Source organism: Dasypus novemcinctus, chromosome 19 (genome assembly GCF_030445035.2).
Source record: "Dasypus novemcinctus isolate mDasNov1 chromosome 19, mDasNov1.1.hap2, whole genome shotgun sequence".
Taxonomy (NCBI): Eukaryota; Metazoa; Chordata; class Mammalia; order Cingulata; family Dasypodidae; genus Dasypus; species Dasypus novemcinctus.
Window position 1 is genome coordinate 31,438,227 of NC_080691.1, and position 14,327 is coordinate 31,452,553.

A 14,327-nucleotide genomic window follows, 5' to 3' on the forward strand; every position below is an offset into this window, starting at 1 on the left:
CAACTGTTTCATTTCAAAACTCATAAATCGTCCATGTGGGTGTGGCAGAGGGCTCCAGGATAAATTCAGTCATACTTGGTGGCAACGGATTGTAAGTTTTAAGAAGTTCAGGGTATTCAACTAAAGGCAGTCTCTCAACACTTGCTCACTCTTCATATCCCTCAGCAGGTTTCCCTTGGAGAAGCGGGTTCCATGTGGGAAGGTTGGTATGGAGAGCAGTGCTGAGCCCTGGGAAGGCTCAAGGACATGTTCTTGTCCAAGTTGGGATATCAGGGACCAGCAGCCTTCTGTGAGGCCACACTTGCTCCTCTAGAGTGCAGATTCTGTGTCCTCTTCATAAGAAGGCTCTTCTCAAAAAAGACTCCACTAAAAATCAATTGATAGCTCATCCAGAAAAAAATGTGTCATTCAAAGATGAAAAGATAATCATTGGAATTAACTCCCTAAAAAGGTTTAGCAGACTAATACAAGGGATACGTTATTGATGGATAGGGTTCTGAAGGTTTCCTTGAAAAAACAGAGATTGTATCCCATGAGATCCTATCTTCTTTTTTGGTTTGACAGTGTCAGCGCAGAGGCAGGAGAATCGAGGAAAAGGGTGAATTAACAGGTAAGGTTCTGTTCTCCCAACACACCTGCTCCAAGGGTGAACCAAAGCCTCAATCCTGCACAGCCAAAGTCACCTTCCTAGTCTGAGCCTGTCAAAGTTGTTAAAGACCCTCTCAGAGAGCAGAGGTCCCAGAGGCCATGAACACAAGGAAGACTCTCAGACCTTGGGACACTCTCACATCCTCCACACATCCTGACAAACAGAGAGGGAAGGGGCTGGACATACAACGTGTGTGCGATACAGTGCAACAAATCTTGGTGGAATGGGAATGCAGGAATTGTGTGGCCTGCTAGGGGCAAAGAGTTTAAGTGCACTAAACCTGAGATTCCTCCCGTTAAATAGCTTTTTTTGCAGGGAAGGAACAGGCTATGTGTAGGGATCACATGATACAATTCGTGGGAAAGTCCTTGAGAAATGATTGGCCATGAAGCGTGTGTGAGCCCCTCCATTGTTTCCCGTGACCATTGGACATGATCTCCCCATTCTTGGAGCTCCTAGAATCTATTTCTCTAGAAGCCTCACCCAACAGGCTATGGCATGCAGCCCCAGAGCAGGTGTTTTCCTCCTGCCCTCACCACCTGTAACCCAGTCTCCTGATTTCCCAGCTTGGAGAGCTTGCCAGGGAGGCGCCGTGGGGACACCAGGTGTGAGTCCTCCTCGGAAAAGGTGATTCCTGTTTATTCCCTCTTTCCTGCTCCCCCTCCTGAGCATGGCCTGTGCTCTCCAGGTTCCCAGAGCACTCTCACGTGGATAAGAGATGGGACCATAGAGATGAACAATGCACAGGAAAGCTGTGGGCATTGGGTCAAATGTCTACAAGAAACCCTGGGACATAAGCAATCAGTTTGGATGGAGGCAGCAGCAGCCCCTCCCCGGCCAGGCCTGCTAGGGCTCCCTGCCCCCTTCTTCCTCTGACTAAAGCCTCTGATTTCTTTCCTGCAGCCCCCTGCGCAAGGAACCTGGACCGGCCAGACACAGTCACGTCACCTGTCACCCGTGGGCCTTTCCACCTCCCCGGGATGACCGCCCGCCAAAGGGGGACCGTGTGGAGGGTGCTGCTCCATCTGGGACCCCTTTGGTGGCCTGGAGTCTGGCCGCCAGGCGACCTCCACACCCACAGAGTGACCCGCCTGTGAGATCTCTGGTTGGGTCCTCTGGGAGACTTGCCTCTGGCGGCCCACTCTTCCCTCCAGGGGCACAACCACCTGCCCCTCTGTGGGAGGCCCCAGCAGCACTGCTGGGGGTGAGAACCTCCCTCCAGGTGGTGTCTGGGGAAGCCCACCCTCCCTTTGCAGGCACCATCCTGGTCCTTTCATTTCCTTCCTCCTTCCCTCCCTTTTACTCCTTCCCCCCTTATTCCACCCTGACCACCCCCTCCTCCCCACCACTGGCCATTTCCCTCTTTCCACAATCCTCTCTGGCACTGCCCCCCACATTCCCAACCTTGTTTTTGACCTTTACCCCGAGCCCACTCACTCCTGCATCCTGGCTTCCCCCACCCCGCCCCTCTTTTACCATCTTCCCAATGTTCCTCTCATCCCCACCGGCAGCTCTTCCATCTCTGCCCCAGGTGGCTTGTGGCCCATTCCACCTGCCAGCCCTCTGTTCCTCCCTTTCCTCCCCCACAACCCTGTCCTGCTCCCTGGCCACCCCTTCCCTTGCCTTGCCTTGCCTCTCCGCTCTGCCCTCTGTGCCTTCAGAACATCTACAGAGGGCATGGGCAAGAGGCATCCCTGCACCCCACCCTTGTGCCCTCTCCCTCCCCTTAATTCAGCCCAGTGAAATCAGGGCCAATCCTAGGCTGTGCAGGGGTGTCCTGGGCACTCGCCCTCTACCCCTGACCCCTGCACACCTGGCTGCTGCTGCTACAACTTCAAGCAGCACAACTAACCCCCTGTCCATTGGGGTGGACATAGAGCCACAAGTCCAGGCCAGCCCAGTGGACTTAAACCTGGAATCAGGTACGTTGGCTTCTGGGGCCTCTCAGGCCATGCCCAGGGAGGAGCCAGTGGGGGCCTGGCCACTTCGCAGGTGGTGGGTCCTGGAGGGAGACCAGGGAGAGCCACCTGTGGCAGGAGGACTTCTCTTAGCCCTCCGTACAAAGAAGCACTATAATCGGACCACGTTCCAGCCACTTCTCCAATTGGGGAACAATCTAAAGTCCTCCTTAGAAATCGTCCACCAGAAAAGGGGCTGAGGGATCCCCAAGGCCAAGGGAAGAGAAGCCCCTCACCCAGATCAGAGATTTTCCTGACACCCTTTCTTGATGATCCCATCAGGCCTGGAAAAAACACAGGATTTCCAGGAACCCAGAGGAAACAACATCGTACGGAGGGCCCTTCGCTGGATTACACACCGGAAAAAGACCAAGGGGCAGGAAGGACCCCCAAAGGGAGCAAAAGGAAGAGCAGCCCCTGGGATGTCCCCACGCACCGGAGAAAAAGAATCTGAATCCAGCTGCTCCCGAAAGGGAGCTTTAGCTGCACCAAATGCACTCCCTGAACCTCAGGCTGGACCTGGGGGGGACTGGGGCCTCAGAAAGAAGCCACGGAAACCCCACCCCAGAAAAGTCCGCTTTGAGGCTTCCTCAGAGTGTCTCATTTATTATCCTGACTCTGCCCCCTGTGAGCTCCTGCCAGATGCAGTGGTTTGCCACGACAAAGTAAAAAACCCAGAACATTCGGGGAGACATTTCAAATGGGGGAAACTGTGCTGCATAGGGTGTTTCCCACACATGAACTAATGTGTTCTAGAAATAAAGTTATTCTTCCTTCAAGCCGCTGCTTTTCATGATAATTTTTTATTTCTCCAACAATTCACACACCAAGCACTAACCAACGGAAACAGCAAAATGCCACAGTAGCTCAAAACTCCCTTACAGTTTGGTAATGTAATCTGAGAATTATCCCCAATTGAGAATTCTTAGATGTGACTTTTGAGCGGGTGGTGAGTCAAGCCCAAGGCAACACATTCCTCTTGCCCAAAATGCGTCATCCATGGCAGCAATGTCTCCAGGTATTGGCAGGTTACTAACACTTTTATATAGCATCTAAGAAACTTTGTGCTTGATTTTTTTGAAAGAAATTTTCCCACACAACAGGGATGATGGAATGCCAGGGTGTCAGGAGCTAAGTGGCAGCTTAGACAAAGACCAAGTAGGCGTGGCTAGTGTAATGACCCTAGACTCAAAGCAGCAGTCGCAAGAGTCTGCCCTGCAGAAACCTATGATATTGGGTAGGGGATTGTGGGATATGTGTAAGTGAAATAGAAAATCTACTCAATCCTTTCCTGATTTGTATAAGAGAAGGATTTTAGATCAAGTGCCAAAAAACAGAGTCATTCCCCCTCAGTCAATTCCAAAATCAGGATCATTTACAGACCTGGAAACCCTGACTGAAGGGATGCCCGGGTCTTCTTCAGATAGCACCCTGCTATGCTTCCCCCTTTTATACTGTTCATCTTCCTCCCAGCTTTCCCCATGAGAAAAGGAAATGATCAGACACTCAGGGATTATTGGACACTGACTCAGAACTGACATTAATTTTGAGGCCCAAAATATCACTGTGACCCCAATCTGAACATGCATTTGGGGCAACCAAACTGGGCCATGTGGCTGCCCCGAGGTGGCTTTGTTTGGTTTGCTTGTTTGTTTTTATTGTTTCAGGAGCACCAGGAACCAAACCAGGACCTTTCCTGTAAGGCAGGGGCACAAACACTTGAGGCACATCCACTCCCAAACCAAGATTTATTTGACATATACACAGAATGTCGCTCCCTGTTGGTGGGTTTCTGTTCCTGTGTTTTCAAAGTAAACAGCTGCAGGAACTCTCTCTGCTGTCTGTGGTTGTGCATCTTCCCCTCTCACCCTGAGCTGTCCCCAGGGCACGGGTTCCCTTCGCCCCACCCCACCCACTGCAGCTTCAGGCAGTTGTGCCTTACTAGCTTCTCACAGCCCTTCATGTGGCAGGCGAGGGCATCATGGCACCTTGCCTCACCACTTGTGAACCCAGAGGTCCCTGACCAGAGCACGGTGTGCACCCTGGTGTCCTGAATCACTTTGTGTCCCATGTCTGGCCCTGGGGACAAACTGGGGACCTCACCCAGACATCTTCTGCTGGCCTCCAGGGAGGATGTTCATGTGGCACCCCCCCAAATAAAGTGCCCCCAGGGGTCAGGTGTGCCTCCCAGCATCTCTGTGGGGCTCCAGGACCACCCCACCTGGAAAGCAGGTGTTGTTCTCCTCACGCAGTGCCCACATCCACCTCCTCCCCAGTGCCATCACCCAGCACCGCGTCCAGAACCCAACAGGTGCTGAGAAGGTACTGGAGGGAATCCTCCCAGCTTCACATCCCTCCAAGGCATTGCCAGTCAGGTCTGGAGATGCGGCGTGGCCAAGAACTGGTACAGAACCCGGATGACAAGGCCAAGAGCCCACCCTCTACCCTGGGGATGGGGCTGGATGCCCCAGGACCTGCCCTGGCAGACGTGTGTGAATGGTGGGCTTGAGCCAGGGTATGGGGCTGGAGCAGGGAGGTGCCTCTAGGTGAAGCGGGTGACAAGAGGGGTGCCTGGGGGTCAGGAAGGAGAAGAGGACCCATGTACATACACACGTGGCTGAAGACAGCTGCTGGGGTGGCCCCATGCAGGCATCTAGCCAGAGAGCAGGGATCTGGTCCAATGTACCAGCAGTTCCCAGAGGAGTTTCCAAAAACACTGAGTGTTAGCACATGAAGAAAGAGTGCCGTGGCCATAGAATTGTGGGAAACTCTCAGGAAACCTAGGCAGGTGTTTTCCAGTAGGCAAAAATGGGCTCCGTGCAGGACATGCTCAGGGAGTGGGTCATGGGGCACATGGGCGGAGAAGGGGAAAGGCCCAGAGCAGGGGTCACAATTCGTCCTGAAGCCCCTCCCATCTTACCACTCCAAACTATTCCTGGCCCTCTCCTTTCCCCCCCCACCCCGTGGTGTCTGAGCCCCCACGCCCCATTATCCCATCAGGCAGCCATCCAGCCTCCTCTCTGACCTCCCCCAAGTGGCAGCTCTCACTCAGTGGCCAAACAAAAGCAAGAACACAGCCCTGTGACTTCCCAAACTCCTCGCCTCTCTGTGAAGGTTCCAGAATGCTCCATGCATGTTTCCACCGGTTCCCTGCCCGGCACGTTCTCCCAGTGTCTACTCCCTGGTGGCACCTCTGCTCCCGCTGAGGCTCCCCTTTGCCAGGCCAGACAGCCTCACCCTGAAGTGGCATTGCTGATGGACTGAGGCCAGTGGTCCCTGGCCCAGTCCTGGCCCTGGTAGGAGGGAAGGAACGCAACGTGGCTCCTGCCTGCACTTTCTGCCCCCTTGGGAACTCGGGCTCCTTCTCATGCCCCTTGAACTAAGCACGAGGCCCAGCAAGATTGCCCAGCAGCAGGTGGCTGACAGAGAACAGCCCCAACTGTGGGGAGCAGAGGCCTAAGTGAGGGTGACTGTCAGTGGCAGCTCAGACTTGCCAGCCCCAAGGTCAGGGGGCCCAAGGAGTCCTGAGGATTGGAAAATGGTCCCATCATGCATCATCTTCACACCTAAGCCACATGGAGTTTTTGGGTTGAAGTTTTGCTCCAAAGAAACCAATTTTGGGTGAGATGGTGTTATGGGGTGAACTGCATCCCCCCAGAAGACACATTCAAGCTAACTCCCAGTCCTGGGAAAGGAGACTTATTTGGAAATTGGTTCTTTGTGGATATGATTCGCTAAACTGAGGCAAACTGGAGGTGAGAGAGCCCTGATCCAAAAGGGCTGGTGGGCTCATAGCAAGAGGGAGAATGGACACAAATGGACACTGGGGAGATGGCCACACAATGACAGAGTGGAGAACCAAGGATTGCCACCACCACCAATAAGCCTCCACGCTAAGGATTCCAGGGTCCTGCCTACAGGGCCAAGACCACGGATCTCTGCTAATAAGTCCCCAGTTGGTGGCATTTGGATGCCACAGTCCTGGGAGGCTGAGATGGATGGACATCTCAGCTTGTTTGTCCAGCACCTGGACAAAAATTCCTCCCTTTGACACTCACTGGCCTGTCCCCTTCCAGCTTCCCCAAAGATAGCCATGTGGGCCTCAGGGTGGCCAGCTGGCCGTGAGGTGCTGGTGGCTGGGGAGGCAGACGGGGCTATGCCCACCCCTTCTGGACTCACTGGGGTCCCCCACGAAGACCAGCTCCAGGCCTAACCCAGGTCCCATAGGCGCGAACCCACCTGTGAGTAGTGCGGCGGCTTGCTCGGTCGGTACAGGTGGGGTCTGGCTGCAGATGAGGGGTCGGTCCAGCTTTGGACGAGGGGTCGGTCCCGCTTGGGACGAGGGGTAGGTCCCGCTTGGGACCAGGGGTAGGTCCCACTTGGGACGAGGGGTCCGTCTCACAGGGGTTGCGCGGTTCGGCTGACGGGGTCGCCCGGCAAAGCCAGCGATGAAGGGGTCGCCCGGAGAAGCAGGTGACGAACTGGGGACAAGGGAGGCCAGGCCCTTGTTGGGGGCTCTCAGGACTGGAGGGCGCATGGCAGAAAAACTACCACGGAGACAAGGTAAACACACAAATCCACTTTATTGAGGGAGAGGCAACAGTTTTATAGGGGCTGGGGAAGGCTGATTGGTCGAAGCCACGCCCTGTTCTGATTGGTTGCCGGAGAAAGGTCAGTGGGTGGTACTGGATGGGGGAGGGGTGGTGATTAGGGATTGGCTGTTGCTGTTGCTGGGGGAAGTGGCAGGGTTTAGTGATTGGTGGCTGCTGTTGCTGGGGTAGAGGGCAGACTGGAGTTTCCCGCCCACGCCTGGCTGTTGCTGCTGTCGGGGGGGGGGGGCGGGGGAGGGAAAAGGGCAGACTGGAATTTTCCGCCCTGCGCCTGCGCAGGGAGAAAGAAGAAGGGTGCTGCCCCACAGGCATCGTGTGGCGCCATCTGGGAGGAGGGGCGGCCGCGGAAGCATGGCTGCCGAGAAGGGGAGACCCGAGGGCACTCTGCGCCCATGCCGAGTTCCCTTCAGGGTGGCGGTGAGTCCGACCAGCCACCCTATTATGGGGGCAGCGGCTTGGCCTGCCACGGCTGCTCCCCCGCCAGGCCAGCAAACCACACTTCAGCCCGAGGGGTGACCACAGAGTAGGATCTTGGAAGATGTTATTAGTTAACTTGAGGCCAAAGAGAATCGGAAGGGGCCTTGACCCTGTGTGGCTAGGGCCTTAGAGCAGAGGCTCTTGGAAGGAGGCAGATGATGTGTGATGGGCGCAGGAGCAGTCAGGGGACTGGCAGGCCAGGGCTGGAGCCACAGACCGTGGAGAAAGCACCCTTAGGTTTGGCCTTCTGGCCTCGGAAGCAGTGAAAGGCTAGATGCATCCTGCCTGCTCCCCTGTCCGTCGTGTTTGTTATGGCAGCGCAGGCTGAGCTTCGGGGCCAAGCTCGCCTGGGTGATGGCGAGGGTCTGGTTCCCCACCTGGTTGCCAGCAGGGGTCTCCCCTGAGGTAACCAGCTGACCCTGGTGCTTCTGACGTCTGCCACCAGGAGACGCTGTGGGCCTGGGAGCGACCCGGGTGGGGTAACCTATGGACCTGGAGCTGCCCCATGGAGTATTGGTGTTGGGTGGCCTGCACCCACTACCTCAGTTTCCCCTCCTGTGCCCATGCCTGAGGTGATTCCAGTGTCGTGTCAGTGTTATTCATTCCCTAAATATGTGAGGAGGGCTTCCTGTGTCCAGGTGGCATCAGGGATCCTGAGGGACTTAATTCCCACCCCTGGGGAGGGGACATTCTCCTGAAGAGCCCGACAATGATAGGGAGCAGGTGTCATCCCCTCCTGGAGAAGAAAGCAGAGTGCAGTGAGGAGAGGGCCACTGCAGACATGTGGGGAAAGTGATGGCACAGTCAGGGGCCAAGCAGTCACAGCCACCAACCTGTCCTGCTCTGCTCTGAGGCCCCAACGCATGGCGTCCGAGCCGAATGGGGCCCACCAATGTCTGGTGTCGGGCACCAGGTGGCTTTGGAGCTGCTCATCCTGCCTGCAGCTTTTCCAAGGCAGGTGAGGGCCACCACAAGTGGCCCCCAGGCCTTGCCCAGAGCCAATGCATTCCATGCCAAGGACATGGAGGGTTCCATGTCCAGAGGTTGGAGCCCAAGTGTCTATGGTGGGGCCACCTCCCCACCACACTGTGGTCCCTCCCTGGGACTGACTGGACACAGGGCTGGGCCCTCAAGGTCAGCAAGCCGTAGCCCCTAGCCCGAGGCTGAGGGTCAAGTCAAGGCTCCTGTATGAAGTAGATGCTGCACAGTCAAGATACGACAGAGTGTGACTGAGGAGCTGCCCCAGAGTCAGATCTGTGGTCCCAGCTCCCAAGAAGACCCTGCCTGGCAGCCACTGGGCTGCCTCTTGAACCACCCCCTCCCTCAGAAAGGGGATGTCACCTCTCCAAGACATTCTTCCTGCCATCAGCTAATAGACACCTGGGTTGTTTCCAACTTTAAGCAATTGTGAATAATGTCGCTACGAACACAGGTGCGCAGATGTCTGTTCATGTCACTGCTCTCGGTTGTCCTGGGTATATATCCAGTAGGGGCATTTCCTGGCCATGTGTCACTGCTCTCGGTTGTCCTGGGTATATATCCAGTAGGGGCATTTCCTGGCCATGTGGAAAACACCTACATTGAAATTCCTCAGGAATTGCCAAACATTCCAAAAAAGATAGGGCCAGCTGACATGGCACTGAATTCTAGAGCCATCTGCCATGACCATAGAATGTATGGGTCTCCGTAGCCCTCAGGAGAACTGGTACCTGGGGTTGTATCTGCTTTGGCTGTTTCTGGGGTTCTGCTGAGGTGTAAGTGTGACCCCTCTGATGACCTGCTGACTCTTTTATGAAGACACTTAGTCATATAAACTCATTTGTCTTTGCCAGTTCCCCCTTTCATTTTATTCAAGGTCAAAAAGCAGTTTTTAATACTGGCGAAGCAACTAGAAAGAGACCTCGAATAAAAGGGTCAACTCAGACCAGCAGTATATCTCAATCTACCTATAATACCAGGATCAAGGGTGGAAATGGAAAGGACAAATGAGTTTATATGGCTATGAGTCTCAAAAAAAGAGTCAAGAGGTTATCAGAGGGGTTGCCCTTATGCACACCTCAGCAGAGTTCCAGGGACAGATATAGTAGATACCACCCCGGGTATTGGTTCTTCTGAGGGCTACAGAGACCGACAGGTTCTATGGTCATGGCAGATGGAGTTCAGTGCCATGTCAGTTGGCCCTGCTTTGGAGTTTGTGTTTGTGTGATGGAGCTGGACTCAGATATGATCTTTGTTCACAAGCCTCTCCTGTTACTTTTACTGGAACTATAGTTGGTGCTGGGGTTTAATATATACCCAGGAGACCTGAATCTCTGGACTGACCATGTGATAGCCAGGCCCTGAGCCTCAACAGACTTCAGCTCCTACACTCTGGTTTATTGGACTTACCCCACTCAGCTAACACGGAGTTGAAGAAGGTTAACCATGACACCATGGAGCCAAGAGTGCCTACAACTGGCGGTGGACTTGTCCCAGTGGTTAGGGCGTCCATCTACCACATGGGAGGTCTGTGGTTCAAACCCCGGGCCTCCTTGACCCGTGTGGAGCTGGCCCATATGCACTGCTGATGTGCGCAAGGAGTGCTGTGCCACGCCGGGGTGTCCCCCATGTAGGGGAGCCCCACCCACAAGGAGTGCGCCCTGTAAGGAGAGTCACCCAGTGTGAAAGAAAGTGCAGCCTGCCCAGGAATGGAGCCACAGACATGGAGAGCTGACACAACAAGATGAACCAACAGAAAGAAACACAGATTCCCATACCGCTGACAACAACAGAAGCGGACAAAGAGAAGATGCAGCAAATAGACACAGAGAACAGACAACCGGGGTGGGGGGGAAGGGGAGAGAAATAAATAAATAAATAAATAAATAAATAAATAAATAAATAAATAAATCTTAAAAAAAAAAAAAGAGTGCCTACAACTGAAAGCATGATTGCATCCAGCATCCATGTGGAATCTAAGCCCCCTCTTGTTACAGATGTGGAGTGGACACAACCATTCCAAGGTCCACAGGATGGAGGAACAGAGTATGGATTAGAGTGGACTTACTGATAATCTATTCATGAACTATTGTGATTAGTAATCGAAGAAAATGTGGCATTGGTGAGGAGAAAGTGGCCATGGTGGCTGCTGGGGATAGGGAATGGGAGGAAGAGATGAGATGTGGAGGAGTTTTCGGGACTTGCAGTTGTCCTGGGTGATGCTGTAGGGACAGTTACTGGACATTGTATGTCCTCCCATCGCCCACTGAGAGTGTGGACTATGATGTGGACCATTGACCATGAGGTGCAGCGGTGCTCTGAGATGTATTCACCAAATGCAATGAATGTCTCATGATGATGGAGGAGACTGTTGTTATGGGGGGAGGCGTGGGGTGAGGCGGGTGGGGGATATATGGGAACCTCATATGTTTTGAATGTAATACTAAAAAAATAAAGACAAAAAAAATATGAGGTTCCGTACACCACCCATCCCTCAGTGCCACTCCTCCCACACCAACAACCTCCTCCATCATTGTGGCACAGTCATTGCAAGCCGTGAACACATGGTGGAGCACTACTGCAACATATAGATAATAGTTTACCCTGTAGTTCACACTCTCCCCCAGTACATTCACTGGGTTATGGTAGGATAATAAAGTCCAGCATCTGACCCTGCAGTATCATTTAGGACAACTCAAAGCCCCAAAAATGCCCCCACATCACATCTCTTCTTCCCTCTCCCTGCCCTCAGAAACTACTGTGGCCACTTTCTCCACCTCAATGCTACGATTTCTTCTATTACTAGTCACAATAGTTTTATAGTAGAATATCAGTAAGTACACGCTAATCCATATTTTATTCCTCCATTCTGTGGACCCTAGGATGGTGATATCCACCCCACCTCTAGATCAAGAGGAGGCTTAGATTCCACATGGATGATGGATGCAATTCCTCTGCTTGCAGTTGTTGGCACTCTTAGTTACCTGGTTGACCATCTTCACCTTCCTGGTAGCTGACCTGGTAAGTCCAAAGAACCAGAGATTAGGAGTGGCAACTCTGCTGAGGTTCAGGGCCCAGCTGGCACATGGGCAGTCCAGAGATTCAAATCCCCTGAGTATACACGAACCCTAGCGCCAACCACAGGTTCACTAAAAGTGACAGAAGAGATACGTGTAGGAAGGTCACATCTGAGTCCAGCTCCATCACACTCAGGAGCACAAATTCCAAATAGGGCCCTCTCACATAGCACAGAACTCCAAATCCATCTGCCATGACCATATATATCTGGGGATTTCCATAGCCTTCAGGAGAACCAGCACCTAGGGTTGTACCTGCTTTGGTTCTCTCTGGGGTCCTGCTGAAGTGTGTTTAAGCGTGACCCCTCTGATGACCTCCTGACTCTCTTTGTAAGACTCTTAGCCATATGAATTCCTTTGCCTTTGCCATTTCCCCCTTTGATTCAAGGTCAAAAAGCAATTTTTAGCACTTGTTCCAACATGTAGACTGAGATATTCTGTTGGTCTGAATTGACCCTTTTATTCAAGGTCTCTCTCTAGTTGCATCACCAGTTAGTGATTGGTAATAATCCCTTGGTGGCAAGGAGGATCATCCCCAGGAATCATGTCCCATGCTAGGGGGAAGGTAATGCATTTATACGCTGAGTTTGGCCACATTTGAGCAACACGGAGGATCTCAGGAGGTAATTCTTAGACACCTTGTAGGTCTAGGCCTAGTTTACTACCCCAAGTAATGAAGATTGTCACTGTGGGCCCTGAGTGGAGGGGGAGAGAGGTACAGAATAGATGGAAGCAGGACAACTTGGCGGCAATGGAAGTGCTCCACAAGATCATGGAATGATGGACATAGGACATGTTAACTTATACCAAAAGTGTATAAAAGTCTGTAAGCTTGTAAACCATAGTGTAAAACACAAGGAAGCTAAAAATTTAGAATTTTATACAGTCTAAAATATAAACCATAATGGAAACCAAAATGGAAACATGTTTGATAGCTATGTTTCAAAATCTGTACATCAGCTACAGAAAATATAACATGAACATGTAAAAAGATCATTGCTGGGGAAAGGGGAAAAAGGTTTGATGTTGGCTATATGGGAGTCCCATATACTGTGTATGTGAATGATGGTGATCTAAAACTTTTTTGAAGACAAAATTTAAAAATTAGGAAAAAAAAAAGGATGCAGATACTGAGGAAGAAATGAAAGAAAGTGCCTTGCCACTGTAGATACAGGGCAACAGCTATTAGAGTGATGAAAATCAAAATGTTTGAAACAAATCATTATTATATTTTTCATTTTATTAATACAACCATTAATTTTTACTTTATTGTAGCATTTCTAACTTGTTATGTATTCTATTTCTAAACTTTAAACCCATCACTATATTTCATTTTGCTATTAATTGAATTTGGCAATATATTAGGCTTCACTGTTGTGAAGTTTTGGACCACAGAGAGGTTCAGCTCTGGCAGGGGAGGACACTGGTGTGGGGTGTTATTGATGGGGGGGCACGTGAGTGGGGGTAGTTCTCCAGGGCATGTGTATAGGGGACATAAAAATGTTCTCATATATGTTGGGTATTTTTATTTTTATTTTTTTGACTTGTGGAATTCTTTTTTTTAAATTTATTGAAATATATCACTTATACACAAAATATATAAAAAATAAGTGTATAGTAATAGTTGTGGACTTGCAAAACAAACATATATAACAGCATATGGGGCTCTCATACTTCACTCTGTCACCAATGCCTAACATTGTTGTGAATCATTTATAACTAAAGATTAAAGAGCATCATCAGAATATTACTACTAACCAAAGTATCTTACATTTGGTATATTTTTCCCCCAACCCACTCTGTTATTTTTTATATGATTTATACATTTACAGACATAAACAATGTATATAGTAAAAGTTGTGAACTGACAAAGCAAACATGCATAACATCATACAGGGGTCCCATACATTAACTCAACACCAACACCTTGCATTGTTACGAGACATTTGTTCAAATTATGAAAGAATATTGTCAAAATCTCACTACTAACTACAGTCCTTATCTTTCATTTGGTATGTTATTGCTCCAACATACCCTATTATTACTTTTTAAATACTTTTTATGGCAAAGTTGTAAACTTACAAAACAATCATACACATGTGCAGAATTCCCATATAACACCCCTCTATCAATACACCACACTGTGGTGGCACATTTGTTACAGATTATGTGATGATGTCATCAGATTATTACCAGGGCCATAGCTTACATTTGGCACACTTTTTCCATGCTTCCCCATTATCTAAACAGTACATCCTAGGCATAGATGCATAAATGGTACATTATTACTGTTAACCACAGTCTGTAGGTCATTCCAGTTGTATATCCATGCTTCTCCACATTCCTACCACCCTGCAATATGTATATCTGCAGATGTATATCTTCTCTAGTTCACATAGGACACTCTTGCATCTGTACCATCAACCACAATTCTCAGCCACCTCTGGCTTTACTGTGTTATTCATTCCCTAGAATATTCTCTAGCTTTCTGTGAATTGACATGTACATCCCTAGACTACACTTTTCAGCCACATTCCCATTTATACACCAACTATGACTCACTATAATATATTACCGT

General features: G+C 50.8%; 1 long non-coding RNA gene across 1 annotated transcript; it reads left to right on the top strand.

Moving 5' to 3' along the window:
* The first annotated feature begins 1,795 nt into the window (after positions 1 to 1,795).
* LOC131274586 (uncharacterized) lies at positions 1,796 to 3,386 on the top strand. The gene is made up of 2 exons (XR_009181851.1): positions 1,796 to 2,571; positions 2,890 to 3,386. It is a non-coding gene; the product is annotated as an uncharacterized lncRNA (long non-coding RNA).
* The last annotated feature ends 10,941 nt before the right edge of the window (positions 3,387 to 14,327 follow it).